Consider the following 24532-nt stretch of genomic DNA (forward strand, 5'->3'; position numbering starts at 1 on the left):
GATGAATTTCAGTCTTCTTGTGGCAGCTTACATGATTTCATATGAGTTGGTATTTGACATTAAAATGATGTTGAGCACTTTGGTACCAAGGCAAATAAAATCAAAAAAGCAGTCATGGGTAGAAATATAAGATACAAAGAAGTGGCCTCCTGTGTGGTGAATTAGTCAAAAAATGTAAGAGGAAAATATTACTTTGGATAAAATGGAAAGAGAGTTTTCTGGGTTTTTTTGGCAAAATTAATAAAAATTGAAAAATGAAAAAAAACCCAAACCTAATCCAAGCCCACCATCTCCCTACAAAAATTCCCAATTTTCAAATGAAAAATGGTATTTTGACTTATAAACAATTTATTATATACCTTAAGAACTTTTTGAAATTCCAGAAAGAAACACTTGAGACAAAGTGACAGTCTTACACTTTCAAGTATTTCCCATCCCTGTTTTAGTCACCCAGTTAGTCAGTTCTTTGATACAACCATGAACATTCCGAGCTCCCCAGAAACTCAACTTTCACAAACAGATTTCTTATTGAAAAAACAAAGTCTGTTGTTGAGTCTGGATCACATCTGAAGATCTCATAATAATCAATTTTATGGTGTAACCCTGCAAAATGTTTTTTATCTTCCTTCATTCAGTAAGAGGGCAGAGTTTGAGCCAAAAACTCTATGTATTTTAGTTAAAAAAAATTGCTACACAGATAAAATAGAATGATAATCTGGGTTTTTTTGCATTTCATCCTTCTTGTTAGGAGTGGTATAACTATCTTATTGATAACATATTATTGGCTGTTTCTTCCAAATATAGCCTTGTATTTCTTACAAATCTGGCAATTTATCTATTACGTCAAATTATTTACAGTACCATGACAAGATGTTATTTTACAAATTGATTTAGTAGACAATCCCAAAAGGTGGATTAGATAGACAGAGAACAGTGAGTGGATGTGTAGAGCACTAGTGTCCATAGGACCTGCTGAGTACTGAGCTGAGAATGTTGAGGCCTCAGTTTCTGGCTGATAGGCCAGGAAAATTTAATTAGTGGAAATGTCTCTGAGCCTTTTCCCTACATCTTTCTCAAAACTGATACAGATTATTTCACCCCTTTTTTGATGACTTCGAATGACCGTCCTCTCCGTTCCACCCCATTACTCTGCAAAGCTAGACACTGCATTGTCTAGCTGTCTGAAGTGTGGAGAAATCTTTCATGGAATAAATCTAGTCTAGTGTAAAGTGGTATCACTCTGAAAATGAAATCCTGGTTGTTCTGAAGTCAGTGTCCTCACATGTCCTTCATAGAGGCTGAATTTCCCCCTGCAGACTACACTGAGAATAGTTGTTCCTCCCTTTGTCTGTGACAACGTGATCTGTAACTGTAGGCAAGTTTCAGGCTTCTCTTTCTTGCTTATCAGACACAAGAGTAGCATATATTAAACATGCATTATACATTCCCTTTCTTATTGTCAGTTTGCATGCACATTGACAACATACCCCTAACTCATCATAGCATTTTAAGCACATGTTTAAACTTAAGCCAGAGCGAAGTCTATTCTCAAACACTTTCATGAACTAACATTTTTAAACACATCATGGCTATTTTTTCTTTCCAGCTTGGCACACGCTGTGTTGGAGAGGGCCAAATTTCAACTGTACTATTACATTTACCTTCTTTTAGAGCAAAATTATTTTCCTGATGCCATAATGTGCAGATGAACTAAGACTGTATTTCCAGACAGAAGTGATTCAAATTTTAAGGTAATCAGATTTGGCAGAATTTGGTTTGATATGAAAATCTGGACAGTTAGATAGGACAGTAATATTTAGAGGAATTTATAGTCCAATTTTATTTCTGCTGTTCATCTAAACCCAATAAAACACAGTACTGGCAGTGGATTTGGGAAGAAAGTAAGAAAGTTAATATTGAACAGCACGATTGTTATCTTTCATTTCTTGTACAGACACTCTTATTTATGTTCCTAGGTGTAGTTTAACTGAATCCATCCCAAAAGGGGGAATAACAAAATCTATTCACAGATGTCATCTGTTGTTGAACTGCTGTTATAGAGTAGCCATTCTAGTCTATTTTCTTTTGCATAAAAGACAGTCAGTTTTTATACACTGGAATAAAATGGTTTTGTTTCACATTTCCTTTGCTGATTTCCTTTTCTGTGCAGAGAGAAGTTATCTATGTGAATCTACAACACTGAAGTCTTCAATGCTTCAGAAAGGTTTGAGACTAGGAAATCTGTGTGTCTTTTATCCTCTGAATATGATTAATGATGCTTTGTGTTTTGCAAGACATTATTAAAAACAGAAGCCTATGACTTCATTGTCTCTGACAACGACTTTGAATGTGGGGTCAGCTATTCCAGTTTTACATTTCTTTGCAAGATTAAAAGAAAGTAAAAACTATTGCATTTGGGGGCGGGGGGGGAACTTTACACAGATGTAACAAAGCAGAATACACACACGTTTTCAATATGCTTCTTCCAATGAAAATTCACCTCATTCATATGATACTGCCGGTAAGCAAACACTAGTGACAGGCAAATCTAGCCATCAGGAAAACATACTGAGTTCAGGATTATCTCAAGTACCACATGCTAGAATTGTTGAAAATGTTAAGGAAAGAGTTCAGAGTTTGATTGAGAAAATTACAAGTAACAGATGCAAATTTTGGTTCCATTCCTGGACATTAAGTGATGAACAAGAAAGTTACCAAGCAGAACTGAAACAAAGTGTGCAACAGCAAGAATTTATTTGAAAATATTAGTGACCAATTACATGACAGCACTTTTTTATTTCACATAAAGTACACTACTTTCACAAGCTGAATGTGCTATACCTTTTTATGCAGTATTGTTTAAAGTGCTGGAAATGCTAGATCTTCCTTTAATATCTAAACAGGAAATTATTCGCTCTTTTTAAGCTATTCTGTTCATCTGTGATGCATTATTTTATTGAATTTCTGCAATGTAAGGGTTATTTTTTTTTTACTGATATCTTCACCTTTCACAAATGTCAACAACATTCCCACTGTACTAAAAGCCTAAAGGGGGAACCGAAAACCTCACAGAAATTAATGGTAAAATTCAAAATTATTTCAGCAACGTTGAGGTTTTGCTAAATCAAGCTGGGAATATGGTTGCAATAAAACCACTATTGCTTTGACCATTGACAGAGGAATGAATGTTATCTAGCACTGGCAGTTTTCTGCCTTCAGAACACTCTTTTAGGGAAGTCACTAGGAAATCATGGTACTTTGTCAGCTGGTTATGTTTTTCACTGTCTTTAACTTTGTTGTAAAATTTTGTCTGTCGAATGAACCTTGCTGCATATGGCTAGAATAAATATGAGACTCCATTACTCAGTTATAAATTTATCTTGCATATTATCAAGGTCCCTTTTATGAGGTCTGCTCTGACCTTTTAGGGTTTCATTTGCCTTAAATGGTACTGTAAACAAGCAGCAACGTAACATAAATTTTATTCAAAATATGGTTAATGGAGGGGTGGAAAAATCAGTAAATATTGTATTGGAGATTCTTCTATTTGGATGTTCTCTGCCTTAACCAGAAGATTTTTCTGAACTGATTTAACAGGAACTGAAAATGTCTCCTGTAATATGATCTGCTATTTCACTTTTTACCCATTTAATGATTTTAAAATCATATCCCCCACCCTTGGTTGCTCAAGAATCAGGTAGAAATCATTATTAAGCAGTTCATACTGACACTGAAACACAAGACTTTTTTCAGAGATAGGTAATGAAAATGATTCAAAACTGTGCAGAATAATAGGACCCTTTTTCTTTCTGTGCAGTAGAATAACAAAGAATTGACTAATATTTGGAAGGGTGATTTTACCAGCTGGATTTTCGGAAAATGGAAGTATGGTTCTCACATTTGTAGAAATTTTCGCCTGTGCGATGCAAGGATAAAAGAAAAACATAAACCAAACCAAAACAAAAACAAACAAACAAACAAAAGTAAATTGCACCGCATTTCATTTCACACTGGAATGTACATCATGAATCTTAACATTACTGCTGAGGGGTTCCCACCAGCCTGTAAACATCCCTACAACTTAAGCTCAGAATTGCTCTATTGCACAGCAATAAAACTAGATAGAAGGTAGATTTAGCAAATTCTGTTACATTTTTCTATCAATACAGAAAAGTCTGAAAAAAAGCCTCACAAGATTATTTTGCCCTGACATATATGTATTTTCTTAAATTGGAGAGATATAAACGTTTTCACAAGGAACAAGGACAAGGAGGTGTTCTGTTTACAAATAAAGGTAAAAAAGCATGACAGCTCTTTAAGTGTTGCTCTACTGATTGCTTTGTTTTTGTAAATAACAAGTTTTCTACCATAAGCAAAGATTTTATTATCTAGTCAGAAATATGCAGCAGCCATTGTCATAATGGGTTGCTCTGATATATGAAGATATGTCTCTTATACACACAACTTATATATAATATGTAAAGTACGTGAAACAAATACACGTGAACATAAAAGATAATTTTCTTGAAAGCATAACATAACTCTGTCACTGTTATCCACTGATGGATTCTGCATTTTCTTATCAATGGTATAAATCTGAAGAGGTCCATTACTTCATACAGTAATAGAGCTGATCTAGTTTTAGTTTAACCAAGAGCAGGCTCCTGTCCATTCTTCCTGGTTTCTCATCATAATCAGTTTCAGAGTATTACTGTTCTAATGTTACATACACCTCACTGGTTACCAGGCCACAACCTGACCTTAAATTTGTATGAAAAATTAAGTGGAAGGCAGACGATTGAGCTGTGGTTTCTTTCAGTTTCATATCATTGCCCTTGCATCTGGCGGGGAGGGGGAAAAAAAAGGCAAAAAAAAAAAGCCGCTGCCTGATACCATAATGTCACTTTTAAGTTTTACACTGAAAAAGCACTAAGCGGAGCTTACTCAGAGTCATTTTTCAGCCAATTCTTCTTCCTGGAAATGTGATGATGTGAAGACAGACAGAGCTGAGGGAAGAAACAGTCCAAAAGCCATCTCCCTCACTCTATTATTATGAATCACCCCTGTTATAGAAGGAAAACTACACATACTCAGCATGCTTCAAAGAAGTAAAATGATGTGACAAAGCCATGAAGTTAAATTAAACAGATCTGATCTACACTACCAATTTCATGTCTGCATATTTTTCTGTTTAATTAAAAAATAGCTTGAGACAGTTCTTACAGTATGTGACATCAAATTAATATAGTAAATCACAATGTAATTAAGTAGTACATCTGTCCAAAAGAACTTCATAGCTTGAGTTTGGTTGATCAAGTTATCTGAATTAAGAATTTTTGTAGGGCTAAGGTAAAGCTAGCTTATAAATTTCAAGCACTTTGAATTAAAGTTTGTACAATATTTCAAACCCATTGTCTTAAAACCCATTACTTTAGGATTTTAAAACATTTGTGTACCAGTAAACACATTTTAAGGTTGGACAGATACTCATACTGACGTGTAGGTTCCAGAATTAGACAAAACGCGACTTTAAAAATAAAACTTCGCAATTCTCAGTTCATATTTTTCTTTCTCTTTTGTAATGAGCAAATTTTACACATCAGAAATGAATGCAGCAAACTTATTAAATAACACATTTCCTCTAAGCCCTCAGTGAGGCAGATGATCTGTCAAATAAGTCATGTGGTAGCTATAAAAATGTGGGCAATTAACAGCGGACAAAATATTCACTGCTGCATTGCTGATGAATAAAAAATTCCTTTGAAATTTATGGAGAAGCATGGCAGGAGACTACCTATTAAGACTACCTATTCAGCCCAAAGCCACTTTCCAAGAGTAACAGAAATGTTCTCCTATGAGCACATAAAGAGAATTACTTGCAAAACTACAGCAAAGTTATAGAGATTTAGAATGTTGACAATAGATATGGGAAACCAATTTACCTAGAAAACTATTGTGGCCTCCTATAAGAGAATGTGTTGTTGCCTGTGGACACTTAGCTGACTTTTATACCTGGGTTAATAATATTTAGCACCACACTAATTAACAGACTAAAACCAGAACTTGTAAGACAGGGCTTGCCTGACCTATTTGAGACGACACCTCTACTTTATGATGGAATGAGTTTGGCCTAGCTGTTCCTGCCTGTCTTCACTGATTTGCATGGTGAAATAGACCTCAATCAGATGAATCAAGTTTCTAGGGAAACAGCTTAATATAGCTTTTGAGGAGGCAGTAGATAATGTCAGCAGCTCTTTTCATGTTCTTATTAACATGTCTGCCCAAATTATAGTGTTACACTAGAAAATTTGAAGAAAAAATGCTTTTTCAAGGTTTATTCTCCATGGTTTTCTACCATTCCAATGAATTAACTTTAGTGAGGTCATCTCAGTCTTCAGAGGGTGATAAAGCAATTAGGCCCATTTTTTCCTGCTGACTGCCCTCTAACTCCTAAGGACTCCGGACAAAAGATATTTTTGTTAAAATGTCAGCACTCTTTCCTTTCAACTATGATGCCACACTTCACAATACATTTTTCTGATCTTTCCTTCCTCGTCCCCTCATCAAAATTAGGATACATCTATCCAACAATTGACTAGTTAGTTTTAAAAGAACTGGGTTAGGAAGATAAGGTGTGATGTAACAGTTGTAAAGATACAACTGTTTATATATGGTTTTTATACAGTACGTAGAGCACTACTGTGACCCACATCGATTGAAGAATTTACTGTCTCTGGTTGTGCTACAAGACTCCAGGCCTTTCCTAGTAAAATTTTAACTAGGATTTTTTTCTTCTCCCCAGAAATTGTCTGGTAAATTGACTTCCAAAACACTGCTGACCTTCACACTTTCTCACATATCAGCTTGTATGATATTTAACTGATCTGACTGAAAACAATATTAGTGCTGTGCTCTACAGATTCATGGGCGAGCACTGACAGTGACCTCAGCAATCACCCATAGTCAGATCACAGTGCAGAATCAGTGATTTGCCTCTTTTTGTCTCTTGTTCACTCGGGGCAACCAACACTGTCCTATGACCTACTTTAGCTTGTAATACAACAGTAATTAAGATGACTCAAAGTGAAAACACTAAAGCAAAAAACCTTCTTGTTTCAATAAACATCCACATTCCTTTCCAATGTATGTGTTACTGAAATTTGAAGAATAGAAAAGTAGATAAAATGTGGCTTTGATTAAAACCAATATTTGTTGTTTTTTTATAGCTTGGTTATGAAAAACCTACATAATCAATAAGTTCCAGAGCAATGGTTAGTTATTAAATTCATTCAGATGGAAAAAAAAAAAAAACCAAACCCTGGGAATATTAATCATGACTGGGCAAGAAATCCTATTTATTTGCTAGAAAACCAATTTTTAACATTATGGATTTGGTTTGTGGTAGTGTTCTTGTTAATGAGAGATTCAAATTAATTTCAGCTGATGCCAGGAAAAGAACATGTTCAGCATTGTTGGGTCATACATATGTGAGGAATACCATTGCTGTTTTATTAGACTGTGAAATTACTACTCATTCTTCCACAATAATAAAAAATATATTATGGAAAGGGTCTTTATGCAATTTCTAGCTATAAATGATAGATATGTTTTGTACTCTAGGCAGTAATGTTTGCTCTAAATGCATACCATATAGCACTTCAATTTGAAACAAGGGAATAGCCTACCCAAACTCAAAACCATATGCTACGGCTAATGCCCTGTGGAATTTGCAAGCAGACTTTTAGTATAATTATTCCCACTTAACAGCATTATGGAGGAGAATGCAGCAATGGATGACAGGTTTTGAAGTACTGTAATCTTATTTAGATATAGAATTCTAATTATTGATTGTTTTTTGGCCTAATGAGAAAGTAAATGTTGTTCAGAGAAGAGACAGAGATTTTAATTACTTCTATTTATCTAACCATTTCTCAAGAAAGAGTCACAATATTGGTTCATTTAAAAAAATAAAAGAAAAATAAAAATAATTTAGTTTTACCTGGGGAAATAAACCTGCAGATACAGAATTTAAAGAAGATTTTATTATTCTCAATAAACTCAATATCCTGTATTACAAAGAAAATTGAGTAAGCTTTTGGTAATTATAAAGTGCTAAATTTTGTATTTCTGTTAGCGTAAAGGAATAAATTAAGTATTGTATAAATATATATTAACATTCAGAACAGACAAATTGCTAAAATGACAATACTATTTCTAAAATTTTACTGGGAAGATATGGAAAATACAGAATAATATTTTAACATTTTTTTAGTTTCAATGAAAATAAAATTTAATAAAAATTACATGCTTAATGAATGACCTCTTGTATCTCAAAACCACTCATTAGCTTTATTACATTCAGAGACAGGATAAGGAAAGTTGCTCTAGAAAAATTTCTTAATTTATGCAAAGTGCTGTATCTTCAGAGCTCATTAAAAAAGCTGGTTTAAAGTTTTTATAAAAAAAAATTATACAATTTCTGTTTTAAATAAGATTTTATAGATTAAATAAAGAAAGCCCACAGAAATGTTCATGTCCTTCTGCTCTATTCAGGAAGAATTTTACTTCAGGTCATTGCTTTCCTTCATTTAGTTAGTCATAGTTAGAACACCCCACTGCTGAAGTACAGAGGCACAGACGCTAAAAATGGTAAATGTGATAATGTCAAGCATCTACTGGTGTTTTGTACCATGTGGACCTGCTCTCTGAAAGGTTAGATGATGGCATATATATATATATATATCTGTAAAAAAGCTGAAAAATTCCATCATAAGCCATTTTGTGTTCTTTTTTCTATGACCTGAATGATATCAGTGGGAAATTTTTGTGAACAGAAAGTTGCGTCAATATATATATAAAAAAAGACAAGCAAAAGAACAAACGTTAATCTCAGTGGAAAGTGTCTTATTTTCAATTTGGTGACTAAATATGACAAATGTAAATTAAGTGTGTAGTTTTGAAATTAATCTACTCTTTTTCTTCCCTAGAATTTACTTAACTATAGCATCTGAAACATTTTGATTTTTAAATTCGGTTATTATTAGGGCTAATTTTGGTTTTTAATTTACATTAAACAATAGTTCCTTACTAAGAGTTCCAAGCTTTCCTTGAAAAAACACAATCCACATTCAGAAATTCCTTAAAAATATCTTTGTTACAATCCAGAAACACTAAGGGGAAAACCTAAATAATTCATACAATTCTTAAGATTAAACAACAAAAAATCCAAAAAATGTTTAGTGAATGAAGGAAAATAGATGTAAGACACCAAATAACCCGGACAGGTTACAATACAGAGCGAAAAAGGGAACCATGAAATTTCAAGGTTCACTTTGAAAAGCATTTAATAAACTTAATTATTTTCCTGACCTTGTGGACATGCTGTCATCTTACATGTAACATCTTTTCCCTACAATTCCACTTGGTAACAGGATTTGAGATCCATTCACATCACTGAATAGCCCAACTTCTTCTTTCATTCTTTTCTTTTTTTTTCTTTTCTCCCGAGAAACATAGGTAGAAAGGCTGCTCTCTCCTTCTGGATTTTTTTTCTGCAGACTTCTTTTTCCTGGAAAGCCACTTCTGAAAGTTAAACCAAAACAAAATTTGTGTGGGTGTCTGTATATTATTAAAATTTGGTTAGAAAAAATTTCAGTGATCTATTCAGACTTAAATTTGAGGTCTGGGTTAATGGACTGAAATGTTTCTTTAAAAACACTTATTTAAAAGATTAATTAAAAAGTCCTTCATTTCCACCACCAGATTAAACCATATATCTGAATAGTCTGGATATCCCACAGAGCTATTTGTGTACTAGTTAGCAGTGACTGACAGGACTACCCAGCGTGTCAATGTGTCTCTTGTTTTGGTTTATCAGATAACTGGTGAAATGTAACACTGATGGTGTCAGATTCCTATTTACAATATTGTTGGATAAACAAAAACTGCATAGGATTGTTTGGGATTTTTCACTCATTTGAATTCTTAATTTGTCCTTTCTTGTAATGTCCCTGTTTCTAATTAACAGCATTTAAGAGGGGCTTAACTTCCTTTTGCTTTTACCAAATAAACCATGCCCAGTTTTACATGCAAGAAGAGCTTTCTACTGTTACTATGACGTATACCACAGAAACACACAAATAAAAACATACAATGATATTTTTTCCTTTCTTCCAAGCTTAGGTTGGCTATCTCGATAGAAATAATTTGTATATGAAAACAATTTTGTACTGTCTAAAATGAAGTTTATACTGTGTGGAAAGATGTTGTTGGTAGCATAGAATAATTCAAAAGCTTCCTCTCAATAACTCAAATAGCTACACTGACTGAAAATTCCAGCATGTGTTCGGAATTCTCAGTTTTGACTCTACAAAACTAGGAGGGTTTATAAATCCATTCATTTTGCTAATGAAATTAGTTCACCTTACTTTAGATGAAAGCAAGACAAGTAACCCAAAGAAACATGACCTTAGATTAGCTACTCCGGATATCCAGCCTTAGTAGATAGTTAGAAACATGAAGTACCAGAGAACTTCCATCTCAGAAATGTCTTTCCAGCTCTTCTTATTTAGGCCAACAGCTTGTGACATGTTCCTCATTATTTATCATTTATGATGTCATTATTAAAATATAGTATTTAATATTGTGTATGTCCAAGATAGTACTAAAGTTGTACTTCTGTCAGAATAAGCAATTAATCTCCAAAATTACTCATACATAAAATTCTTTTTCAACAGATCACTAAAGTTTACAGGGGAGTAAGATTTGAGACTACTGAAATTTTCTGATGTTATCAGACTTCTCTCCTTTGTTGTTTTGTCATTTCCTCCATTTCCATCAACTATCCTGTCCTGCACTAAAAATACAATGAAAAGCCTTAATTATTATAGAAATGGAATCTGACAGATATAATATCTTCTACCATGAATTACTGAAAATTTACTTCCATGCAATCTAAATAGGATTCTTAACAATCTAATACTTCAAAGTATATTTACCCAACAACAATAAAATATCTAGAAGTTATAGAAAGGTGACGTGCTTTCTTCTCAAATCAACAATCTGGTGACCTTGAAAAAAATTCTACAACTTCCATTCATTTGCATTATCTTCTCCTAAATCTGAGTCTGAATATAATTAAGGTATGACTCTAGAATGTAATGCAGAGTGACATGATTTGAAAAGCAGTCCCTTTGTATTGTAAATACTGCAATGGTTAACATGATGATGAACAGAATAAATAAAGAGGACTACTGCTGACCTACTGCAGGCAGACAGGGTGGAGTTAGGATTAGTTTTCCAAAGACCATACTGAACTCATAGTTACATTTTTCTTACAAGTTAAGCTACTGATTGACATTCATCTGGAATTTAATGTGTTCCAAAATTGTGATGAGATGTTCCATCTCCTTTTGTGATGTAGGAGCAACAGCAATTATGCTTTTATTAAAGCATGTAGAATCCTCACACGGAACATCTTAGAGGACTCAGTTCGAACTACATGAATAATACCTGGTACATGAACTACATGAATCTTTCATGACAGAGACTGTGCCCTTGACTGTGCCCTGTGGCCAGTTGGTTGTGTTTCTTCACTTTGCAAGTTTTCTCACTTTTGAAGAATCTATTTTGGTAAAGCAATAAAGGGAATCTTTTAATATACTTGGGAGAACTATCAGCTTAAGCTAGGTGCACTTACACCATTCATGAGCTATTTTATTTTTATCTTATTTGCATGACTATCTAATGTGAGTAACTCTTGTGGGTCATCACTGTTAGGCAGACAAGCTCCATGCAGCCATTCGCTCACTTGCCCCACAGTGGAATGGAGGGGAGGATTGGAAGGGCAGAAGGAGAAAATTCGTCAGTTGAGATAAAGACAGTTTAATAGATAAAGTAAAAGCTGCATCCACAAGTAAAACAAAATAAGGAATTCATCTACCACCTTCATCAACAGGGAGATGTTCAGCCACCTTCAGGAAAACAAGGTTCCATCATGCCTAATGGTTTCTTGGGAAGACAAATGCCATAATTCTTTCATTCCCTCCTCTTTCTCCCAGCATTTATTGCTAGGCACAACGTCATGTGAGATTGAGTATCCCTATGGTCAGCTGTCCTTGCTCACAACCCCTTGTGCACCCCTCACTGGTAGGGAATGTGAAGGGCAGAAAAGGCCTGTGTGAGCACTGCTCAGCAGAACCTGAAACAGTGGAGTGTTGTCAACTGTGTTTGCAAAAAATCCAGAACATAGTGCTATGTGTGTTGCTGTGAAGAAAATTAATTCTGTCCCAGACATAACTGGTACAATAACAAAATGGCATCACAGGGATAGTTCTCTGGGCAAAAGAACTAAGAGTTCTTGCAAAGTTAGGATAAAAACCAGAAAAACTTCCAGAGGTCTGTGAAGGGTTCTCCAAAATACTTCAAAACTAAGCTTTAATCCGCATCAGGCAGAACCAGATCCAGTGTACCAAACAGCGACGACAACATAAACTAATATGCTCCTCATGCAACATAAATTATGGAACATAATCCAAAGATTAAAGTATTCTCTGCTGTCCTCTATTAAATTATATGAGCTTGAGAAGAAAAAGCAAATATAGCATGACTTCAAAAGAGAAGTTGATGTCCAAGAGGGGAAGAAACAATTTTCTAAACATGTAGGAAGGAAATTTTGGGCACATTAAGTCAGTCATATCATTTACTCACCTACCAGCATAACCCTTCACATAGTACAGCTTTGATCTATTTTAGTTTCTCTTTCTTTGCATGAGTTATCTAAATAAACTAAAAACTGATTAGCTGAGGGATAAGAGGTACTCAAAAGTGTTGGTAACTTTCTGAATTGCCTAAGGCAGAGTGGGGGAGAAATTTTCAAAAACGAGAATCATGTACACATTATTAATGTAGTCAATATTTATGTGGATTAACTGAGCAGGAAGAAAGGAAAAATAAAAAATGTTCTCTTACAAATCAGAAAACACTTCTATGAGAGAATATGAGTAAAATTGAGTCACTCATGTTCTGGAAATGCTGCACAGGCTGAGATGGGCAATGCTGGTGACATAAGAATTTGGTAACTCAATGTATTTTTTTTCTGAAAACTAAAACCCCTGATTTGTGGATTTAGTTCCAAAATTTCACTTTCTAAGCTCTAACTCTTTGAGATTTCCTGTAATACCAAATGAAATTATAAAAGCAACAGCACAGAAAGGCTGTAAGAACTGTACTAAGTAGAAGTATCTCTGTATAAGTTTGAAGTCACATCTGCAGTATTGCTCTTTACCTTGTGATATTTTTGGGGAGACAAATATTACACAAGTCTAGGAACCTGAGTGACTATAAGGCCTGAAAACAGGACCAATCACTGGTGAGAGACACTCCATGGCTTATATGTGTAAAACTAAACTGGTCTGCAGTGAAAATCATTACTTCATGCTTTGCAAAAAATGTAAGGTTTCTAACAAAACTAGTCTGCTTTTATATCCAAGAAAAATTATATGTACAACAGGAAATTGTGAATAGCAGTTAGTAGTAACTGTTTTCATGTCCTTTCCTTCTCAAGCTGCCAATCAGCTTCAATATATGTCTTTCCATGCTCTAGGAGCCACCTTTTAATCCTCTGTACACATCAATAACAATAGTTTAACTGTCAGAAAGCATGGCCAATTTTACAGTAGTTAGAAAAATTATAATCCTCCTGATTTTATTTAGGTTCTAACAACCCACCAAGTGTCATATCAATTAACAGCCTTAGAAGACAGAGTTTGGGAGTACTTTAGTTATTTAGGATGCTTAATATCACATCTTTGCTCCATATTCATGGAACAATAGCTAACATAACGACCAGATGATCCTTAGCGCTAAAGTAAATTTTAATTCATCTGAGGATCCTTCTCACTTTGGAATCATGTGTTGTTTATAGTGGGTTCATATCATATTAGCTCCATGATTCCAAGACCTGAAGCAACAATGGCTGCTTTGGGTTTACAGGTGACTGATGAGATCCTGTTCTTTCAGGGAAGCTGCACAGGTTTGCCCACTGATTTCAGTGAGCAGAAGAGCAAGATCAGGCTTCAGATTTCCTTCCACTTTTAACTGTTAATTTGCCATATCAAACAGATTGCATATATGGACATTTGACTTAGTAGCAGCAAACCCTTTGAAGCACACAAGATGATTGTTAATGGGTTAAAGGCTCCCCACTTCTGTCTTCTAGCCACTAAATTCTGCAATTACAAAAAGGGTCTTGATCTCTGGAAACCATGCCTTGTTAAATTTCCTTAGCAGACAAGATGGTACTGTGTAGCATTACATGTGGTTACTGTTAGCCAAGTCCTTGCTGTAAGTTACCATAGTGTAGCTAAGGTAATAAGATGTGACAAATGGCAGCATGGCAAGTGATTCTGTGGAGTTTCCTTTGGAATATAAAAACTGTCTAAGGAGAGGCTTACGCTGCTTTTCACTATCCATTTGCTCATGGATGTAGTGAACAATGACTAACTTGAATTTGAACTGCACTGATCTGCAAAGAGGCAAGGGGATATCCTAAGGAACTGGAAGGAATCTGTTAGGGACAAATGGCAAAGCAAGGCAGAATGAGATGCTGCAGAATGCATATACATATTGTCTCATTTATTTGGATACAATTACTTCAAAAATAGATATAAAACTTTTTTTTTTTTTTTTTTAATCAAACCCTAATTTTTCTATTTAGGTCCAATAAACTCTAGGATACGGTGTCAGTTGCCCATAAGGCAAGATTTTGCTGTTGGGCATGTGCAAAGCCAACAGCAATATCATGATTCTATTGCTTTGCAGTTGACCATCAAAAATAAGATTGCCAAAGTATCTCCTGTATTTTTTCCAGCACAGACACAGTGTTGGCTTTTTTGTTTTGATTTATTGTTGCTCCTAGATTTAATTAATTGTCTTTTAAATTGCTGTTACTCCAAAGGGTTTTTGAATAAAAAAAGGAGGCTGGAGGGAATAGCAATTTTCTTCTGTAAGGAAGGAAAATACACAGCATTTCTTAATGATAGAAAGTTAGAAACATTTCAAAAGGCCTTTCACAGCTGTTTGGTTTCCCACAGATTATAGAACTACCAGAAATAGCTGCAGGCAAAAATGACTTCAGTGATTATTGGGAGTGTGGACAAAATGTTAAAAACCACACACAATTCAGTTATATTCTGGTGTTAAGATACAGCAATATAAAACAAGCAAAGTGGTAATTATTTGGGGAATGGTTTTTTTTAACCTTGTTTTTAAAAGAAAAAAATGAAAACTTTTTGCTAAATTTATTTTCTGACTTCTGCTGTATAAAGTAGCTTTGAATTTTAAAAAACACATTGGCAGAAATTAAAATTAAAAGATATGAATTTTCATTGAAGACCACAGTATTGAAATAAAATTTTTTTAAAAGAAATTGATGTCAAACGAACAACTCCAGACAGAGGAGGTCACTGTTCCACCCTGTCCAACCACTTGCTGGGTTACTGACCCTGGCCATTCACTCATCTTCCTCTCTCTCCTCCGTCTTTCTACCAAGGTTGCCTTCATCTCATTCAGTTCTGTTAAGTCCTGGGCAGAAAAATGCTGCTAAAACCACTAACCCCATTAACTGTGGAACTGACACCAGACTAGGGACACAAACCATTTTACATGGATCAGTGAGAACTAGAACAGCATCTCTGACTAACATCTTTGTACAATACTGATGCATTATGTCCCACTTGATAATCCTTAGACATTCTGAATTTGTTTCACCTATTGTCCTAATGGGTTAGAAAGATTTGCAGCCTATAGCTAGTCTTACATGTTCTCCTACCTATTTCTGGCTTTTCAGATACCTAAAAGCTATTGATTTTCTCAGTTGCTAACAGAGCTCTGAACAGTAACAGCCACATGGAGTGTTCTACTTTTTGCTTTTCTCAAGACTTTATCTATGAACAATTTCCATTGGCTAGAGCAGGCATGAGTCTTCCAAATGCGAACAAAGAATCACCATAAAGAGCATGGTGGAATGATTGAGATGTGCATCTTCTGTGCTCATGGATTTGCTATAGTCAGTGCATCCTGCACATTGAAGGGATTTGGAACTGCCTTACTGGGGATAGCCAGGAAATATTAAGCCATTCATAGTTGCAAGAGGATCTAGGCAGAGGAATGTGCTTTTTTACAGCCGTTTTGCAAGGCAGATGGTAATTCAACAATCTCTTTTTCTGTTTTCTGTTCTAAGAAGGAAAAGTTGTACTCCTACTGTGATGTTGAATTTATTAAACATTCTACAGTCATCCTGAACTTCTGAGCAGCATCTGTAAAGAAAGTGGTTTTTCTTTGTTGAATTAACTTAATTTTGGTAGATTAGATGGTTAATTTGGAATAAGGGATGAAGATCTCCAGACAACCTGGTTCTGCCTTATTCTTCACTATTTTGATAGTTCTAAATATTAAGTTCTGAAAATAATTTAGTATTTTTTTTCACAGAGTTTGCTGATAATCAAAAATTTACCTTCAAATATTTCATCAAGAAAATTATTACAGTTTGTGTCATATGGAATTTTTAAAAATATTTTGGTTTAAATTTTTAAAATCTGGATTAAAATCACAGCTAATTTTATCCTGTGTTTAATTTAGTTGCATGAGAATTATTTTTAAATATCTCATCTAATTCATTTACCAATCTACTTGCACCAGGTTAATCTCCATAAAACATGCATACTTTACAAGTCACTGTGTGCTAGAAATCAAACAAATGTAGAGGGGAAAAAAAGGTGCATTTTAGTCAATAGCTATATTGCTGTCATTTCATAAAACATATATATATATATAAGGCATTTTAGGTATCACATGGAAATGTATTTTCTAGACAATTATTTCCAGTCTGAGTAACCATATGGAAGCAGAAAACTATTTAAAAAATGAAAATAAGATGGTTTATATCACCTGCATAACTTGTTTTGTTCTCTGCCTTCAGGCTTCAAAACCCACTTCCCATATTTTTTCCTTTCTTTAAAAATAATGTACATCAGCTTAATTTATCCCAGGTCCCAACAGAAGGATCAGATTTTAAGCATTTAATGCTGTGGTTTCACATCCAATTTTACAGCGTTCATCGTTTCAGAAGTGGCAGAATCCAAAGTGAGCTTTAAAAAAAAAAAAAAAAAAAAAAGCAAGCAAAAGAAGCAAAAAAGATTAAGCTGTTTAGGGCATGCACTTTTTTTAAGGTAAAGTTTTACTATGAAGCTATGAAGCTAAAGGTGTTAGTTAGGAATATTTCTCATTTTAAGAACTGTTTCTTATTGAAAAGAAGCAAAGTTTTGAAGGACAGCCTTGTGCGCATGTGCAATTTTTTGTGCACTTCTTCCTTCTCACGTGCCCTACTGAAATTAGTGCATAGGATGACTACTTCAGATGTTAAGGAAAAAAAATTCAAATCCACTTCAACAGATAATTATTCTTTTGCTGCTGGATGCAAGAAGGCAGAGGCTGGTATAATATGATTCTTCCTCCTCAAGGGATTGTCTGAGCAGTTTTGGCTTGACACTGCTGTAGGATACATGATCATCCCTTTTATCTGCTGCCTTTATGACAGGTGCCTGGGAACAACCTCTGCAATCTGCATGCAAGTTCACTTTCTTGATGATGAAATCTACCATCATTAGGGGATTACTCTGCATTTCCACTGACTGTAGGGTGCAAGCCCTATAGCAAAGGTCTTAAGCAGGGTAAAGAATATCATCAAGCACTCATTAGATAAAAATTTGCAATGCTGCTTTCAGCAGACAACATTTGCTTTGTAAATCTTTCCATGCCCCTCCGTGAGCAACAAGTGCTATTCACAGGTTCAATTCTACTGACTTCAGAAGTGGGTCTCTTACTGAAAATCAGTGTTTGTCTGCAGGACAAACAGAACTGGATTGAGTTTTGTGGGTTCTGTGTCCCCACAGAGCTTATAATTGATGGAGACTAGAAGGGAACTTGCTGAGAAAAACAAGCCCTGGTATAAGGCTTGCACAAGAGTAGTAAATGATTCCCAAATACATGACTGTCATCGCCAAATATCTGCATGACTAACAGAAAATATATGTTAGTGTTGGATACCTTTCTTCCCTTCCCAGCAAATCCTGCTCTCCTTCCCTTGCGGTATTTTCCTTCATGGAAATTTGTTGCTGATTATAACCCAAATAAAAAGTTAATAAATGAGATGGGAATTGTGGATTTAAATTGGCAATATGGATTTTCTTAAGGCACAAAGCTGTCTGTTGGAGGAATTTTGGGTGCCATGTCTTATCTGGGTATAAATCAGCAGCAGTGGTACAACTGAGGCTTCAGGCATAGCAGCGAAGCAGCACCTTCTTTGGAACCATGGTAAAATTGCATGAACCGACGACTGTCAGCTTCTCAGAGGCTGTGATAGAAGACTGCATGGATAATCTGATTTTGATGTTGGAAAGAACATAAAGACTTAATGGATACAGAAGGTGAAATACCTTTTTCCCCATGAATGGACTCCTACAGGTCAGGGTTCAGACACATTAGTGAGGTAATATGACAAAACTTATACTGATACTACTTCTAGGGATGCTTGGATGATGTTTGTCATCTGGATGTCATAGACAGCCCTAGACAGACTATTTTAAAGGGGGTGGAGAAACATTACATCATCCACTTTGACACAGCAATCCCTTCTAGAGCATTTAAAAACAAGAAGGAAAAAAGGATCTGTTTTTTTAATTGAATTGCAGCTTATTGCTTATGTGCAGCTTCCCTGTATTGCCTTTTCTTTGCAAGGTATGTGGAATGTTAAAATTCATTCCTTTTTTAACAAAGTGTAGCCAAAAATAGCCTGGACACATGATACTGAAGCTGCTCTTGTGCTAACCATTTAAGTTATGTATCAAGTCTAAATTTAATCAAGGCCACATTTTATTTATATATTTTATGCATTAAACTCATTTAAACTTTTAGTCAGATTTCATTAGGGGAAATACTACCGCACACATCATGCAGTAGTAAAGCTAATGAGCTTCAGGAATTTGAAAGGATTTAGAGATCGGAGGGTCTGATTTCAAAATTTCTTTTTCTTTTTCTGCTTAGTGCTTGAAGCAGGTCTGTATGCTGCACATAGTTTGTTTCCTAGGACACTAATACAGTCAGCATGGTCTGTATAAATGTATAAACACAGACATTCTCTGTAATCAGTGCATTTGGTGTCTTAAGGCAAGATTATGTTTTTTTAGGAAATGCAATTTATGTTCAAGATTAAATTTCTCCTCCAGACTGATAACGTCTTGAAGTTGAATGAGATCATAAATTTTGTCTCTTGACTTCTTGTTCTCCATCTTAGATCTTCTTTCCCTTTTTCAGTAGTTTAGAAAAGAGGAGCTGAAAGAAATGTATCTAAAATGATTTACCATCACAAAAATAATCTGCAAGGATTGGTAGTGTGTAAATAAATTTTTTTAAAAATCTAAAATTATGAACAACTGCAATAAATAGCTCTCCTAATCAACTTTCTTGTTTCATTTTTATTTCATCCAAGATTAAAAAAAGTCCCAACCAGCCACACAAAAAATCCCATACATAAGAAAACAATAACACAGCCTTAACTGAATTTAACTGCTGTGGTTTGTCAGGTCTCTTTTGGTCAGACTCTCCCTGATGCTTTGTCACTCCACTGTCTACAAAGCTGAGGAAACTTCATGTTGTATCTTTTATTATAACTTAGATAGGGATATATACAGATTTATGCCTCACAAGACAGCTTCATTTATCTTTGCTGGAAAAAAGAAAAAGAAGAGAAAATAAGGAAAAAAATTAAAATTACAAATAACACATACACACATGTGCATTTTTTTAGGCAAAGCAGTTGGAGTTCATTGGAGTGTGGGTTTTTTTCCCTCCTGGTGCAATTTTGTCATAGTCTTCAAGAACGGAAATCTGTCATTCTTGTATGCATTGAACTTATGGTGCTGAAAACCCAGTACATGGCAAAGTTTTAGTGACCCAGGGCATATTTGAACTTGTGATCTAGAGATGAAAGGCTTCATATTCAATTCCCAGTCCCATGACTCATCCAGTTCCCCAACATAATTTTGGTTTGAGAAAGAAGTTTTTGAATTACGAGTGTGTAAAGAGCTTTCTGACAGAACTGCAATTTAAAAACAGAATGGCCTGATTTACAGACATGCTGAACCCTCAGGGTCCCACTGAGTTAAGACTATGCAAGTCAGAAAACAGACCTTCCTTAGCACCTGTCTTCAAAACACTCCACTAAGCATAAATATATTGCTGTAGGATCTAGGGATGGTGATCCCAGAACCAGATACGAGGCCAGGCTTCGAAAGGAATGAGTCCTGTAGCATCTTTCTTTCTCTCCTCAGCCTGCAAGGAAACCACTACAAAGGATCTCTTGAAGACTCTGGACATGTGGTGTGTCCTGAAGGACTAACGAGACTAGGAGCTCTGCTTTCTGACAGTGGAGACTACATCCTTGATCTCTAATCATATCCCTTTTCTCTTCCATGTCTTTCAAGGAAGAAAAAAGATTTATTTCCCCTTTAACAGAATCTCTTATGGTGGAAATATATTTTCCCCAAGATCAAGTACTTGATTTCTCTGACAGAAAGTTTCTTTGCAACACAGGACCAGACAATGAGAGGGTATCTATGTAAACCTAGAACTGCACAAAATAAATTAAGCCTCCCCTCTCATGTATGTTATACCTGTTCAGTTCTCAAGCCAAACATCTCAGTGTCCCCCATGTCATGCAAGTCAGCTCACCCTCAGAGCCAGCAGCTTCTCCAAGGGGATAGTTTCAGGCATTCATATTCATGCTTAGATCTGCTTCATATTATTTAATGTACTCAAATCCTGACTACCTTTGCAGTATGAAAACAGTTTGCGAGACCTATGTGCTGTAGTTAATGCAAAGCCCATCCTCATGCGCAGCCAACAAAAGCAGTGTAATTGTTCTTGTAAATCTTAGATAACCTCTTAGCAGTTGAACTCCCTTGTGACTACACAGTCATACCAACCATTATTCCTCACAGAAGAATTTTTGGAATGTGGTAGTTAAGTTAAAAATAATTTTTGCAACAGTATTCCAGAGAGATGCTGCCAAGACAAAGAAATCATGAGATCAGAGAAGTAGCAAAATAAAGAAAGGGCTTTGGTGGATCGATGCCGCATTTGTTCCTACAGGTTCCTCGTGGAGACGCTCAGGCAGCGCTCTGCCAGCAGCTACACGTGCACACGATCTCACCTTCGCACGTGGTCGCGAACAGCCGCTCACACACACAGTCTGTGCATGAACCAGAGACTAGGAGGTGAGAGGGGCTCTCTCCATTCAGTTCTGAGGCGTTTAATGGCAACACCCCGAAGGGAACACAGGCAAGAAAGAACAACTAAACCACCGCGCCCGTTTTATCCCAAAAACTCCCAAAGGCGGGCAGAGCATCCAAAACCAATAGTCTGAGCGCTAGGGGGCAGAGGCAAGGTTGAGTGACATAACAGGGGCCAATGGGAAAGGGATGGGAGGGGGAGAAGGCCAGTGACCAGCAGGATCTAGACAAAGGGAGAACTTTCTAGCACAGTGCTGTAAGGAGAGACCACTTTTGAGGCAACTTGAGGGGTGTAAAGTGGACTTAGCCACCGCAACAGCAGAATAACTTGTTTGAGGGCTCTCTGCTAATCAGAATCCTTATCGGCTCCCCACCTTTTTGCATCTTAAGCACCTTAACCACTGTTTGTGGTGCTTTTATGTACCAAAACTCTTTCCTGCTAAAATCAAAAATAAATTACTCCTGGCTTGAGCCAAGTAAAATGTGCTTAATTATAACAGATTATATGAGTAGAGGCATTGGAACTACTACAGCAAGCAGCAGTGGAAATTCTTTGCTGGTGTTACTGGGCTTGTTTTGTGAAAAAGGGTTTTAATTAAACTTTATTGTAACTTAAGAAAGATGTATAATTCATTCAATTAAAATTACAAGCAGAAAATACAGCTGTAGTCATTACTAGCACTTTGTGCAGTTGGGCCTCTCCCTCACTGCCACTGAATGGCACAATAAGATGACATTGATTTCACAAAAATCATTGGTCTTGTTAAACAAAAGACAGCACAGTTTCCTATAAGGAACTGGAAAATTCTTATTATATGAATATGAAATTCGATCGATAAAAGTTTTTCAATAGAAGACTTACTAAAGTACCTTGCAAATAGAAGATTTTGAAAATAAAAGAAGGATTTGAAAAATTCCCTGGCTATTCTTAGCTGAAGAGGGTTTACATCTGTGGTTCAAATTACCAGGGAAAGTATAAAGCAGGACTTTTTTTTTTTTGTGCAGGAGATTCAGATTTCTGCAGAGGTTTAGTTCAGCCAGCAATTCCAATTGCTGAAATTAAGTATGCTTCTTTTTCAGGTAGAACCCAAATATTGCTAGGTTGACAACAGTTTTAGACAAAACTATTATTCTTTCCTGTGGTCTTTGGAGGAGGAAGCAGCTAACTTTCACTTTGTTCTGTGTTCAAACTCTATTGCTACTAAAAGTGCAATATCTTGGAGTTACACCAGTTATGTTTTTGTTTTCAATTCAAATCCTAAAGAACATGAGTTTTTTGAGGATATGTGTTTTATATAAAGCAGTTTACACAACTTTAATGCACTTTGCATTTCAAAGGCCAAGATACATGCCCAATAAATAATTTTTAAAGCTGGAGTGTTCCTTTCCTCCACTGGGTGTCACCATAAGGCAACAACACTGGGCTTGGAAATCTCAGTAAAAGGTTTATTAGATCAGAGATTTTGTATTTATTCAAGAAGGATCCAGTGGGATAATCATACTTGATAATTAACCACTGAAGAAAGCCCCACCTAGCCCTAAGGTTCTCAGAAAGATGCCTATATCCCAGTGAATATCAGAACAGACTTGAAGGGGCTTACCAAAAAAACCCCAAACAAAATGAACAAAAAGCCAAATAACCTGTTCCTAAGAAAGGATGTAAGTGGATTTTAAGATTCCTTACTGGTGGTCATGAAAGGAATTAAGTGAAAGAGCCACTCTGAAAGACTGAAATATTTTATTTGGGAACAGAGGGTGGGTTTCACTCATTGCTAGAGCAGTTGCTATAGGAAGAGCATTTTGCCTGACTTCAAAGTCATAATTAAACACAATTTCACCTACCTATATAATTTCAACCTTTCCATTAAAACCCAAGGTGAGAGCCACCTGTCATGGAGCAAAAACTTATGTGAGTCCTATGTGACTTATAGACAGAATTTACAGGATTACTCCCTTCACCTGGAACAGTTACAGCTGGATCTGATTGTCACCTAAATGGTCTGTGACTATATCCCAGGGCAAAAAAAGAAAAAAAAAAAAATCTGAGAAGAAGGCAGCCAATAACCATGTATTTTATTTTTTAAAGACTGTATTTTTCACCAACTGCACACTTAAGAAAAAATTGAAAACAAATTCCTGCCTCCGCACCATTCCTGAAATATTTACTTTGTTTTTATTCTTATTCCTTTCTTCTGTTTTTGTTATTTTTTCTCCACACAATAATGCCTAATGTCATAATCAGCAGTCTAGACAGTAGTTGGTTCTATTAGTTAAAATTTTTGTTATTCTGGATGCCTATCTGTAATTTGTCCAGTGTATGATATGAAAAAAATTGAGAATTTTGGAAAACTTTCTCTACATTCAAATGCTGGCGAGACTGTAATTACAAAACACAAAGAAAATTTTTGTGGTTTGATTCTTTGCTGAGCAATTTTGGTTAAATTAGGAAATTCAGATAAAGAAAAAAATTAATGGAAATATAAGCCTGGGCCTTCCATCCCACATTACCACTTGCCTTTTTCCCTGTTTATATAGAAGGTGAATAAACTGTAAAAGATTAAGGCTACAAAACTAAAATGTATTTGAACACTCCTGATGTGTTCAGAAAGACTAACTGTCAAGTAGGCAACATTTATTTGCTAGTTATCAACCTTTGAATGGTAATGTAACACTTTCAGCGCAACTTCATATTTCCTTCAATCCATCAATCCTTTTTCTATGGGGCCCAGCTAGCATGTGTTATTTCTGGGAACAGGAGTAAATACTTAGTGAAAGCTGTTGAATTTTCACCTTGATGTGACCAAACCAGACTTGGAAAAAAGAAGGGGGAAAAAAGTAAAGAAAAGTAAAAGCAAAGAAAAAAAGAAGTAAAGGAAAAAAACTGGTTATATTGGAAATTCCAGGAACACCCAGTGGGGCAGGATTACCACCTGGAATATCTGAGATTGAATATCTGTTCTGAAATTGGTCTGCTTCCCCTCCAACCACCCAAGAAAAGACCACAGCCTGCTCTGTTGGGGTTTTATATATACTCTAGGCCTACATTCTGAGGCTTTCAGAAGCTGTTGTGGGTGTCTGTTTTAGGGGATGGCCAAGCAGAACTTCTGGTCTTGTGCATCACTAACACAGTGCAGAAAAGATTCCACCTTCCTGGTGAAACTTCAGCTTTGGGCTGAGAATTTTTT

Source organism: Corvus cornix, chromosome 1A (assembly GCF_000738735.6).
Source record: "Corvus cornix cornix isolate S_Up_H32 chromosome 1A, ASM73873v5, whole genome shotgun sequence".
Lineage (NCBI taxonomy): Eukaryota > Metazoa > Chordata > Aves > Passeriformes > Corvidae > Corvus > Corvus cornix.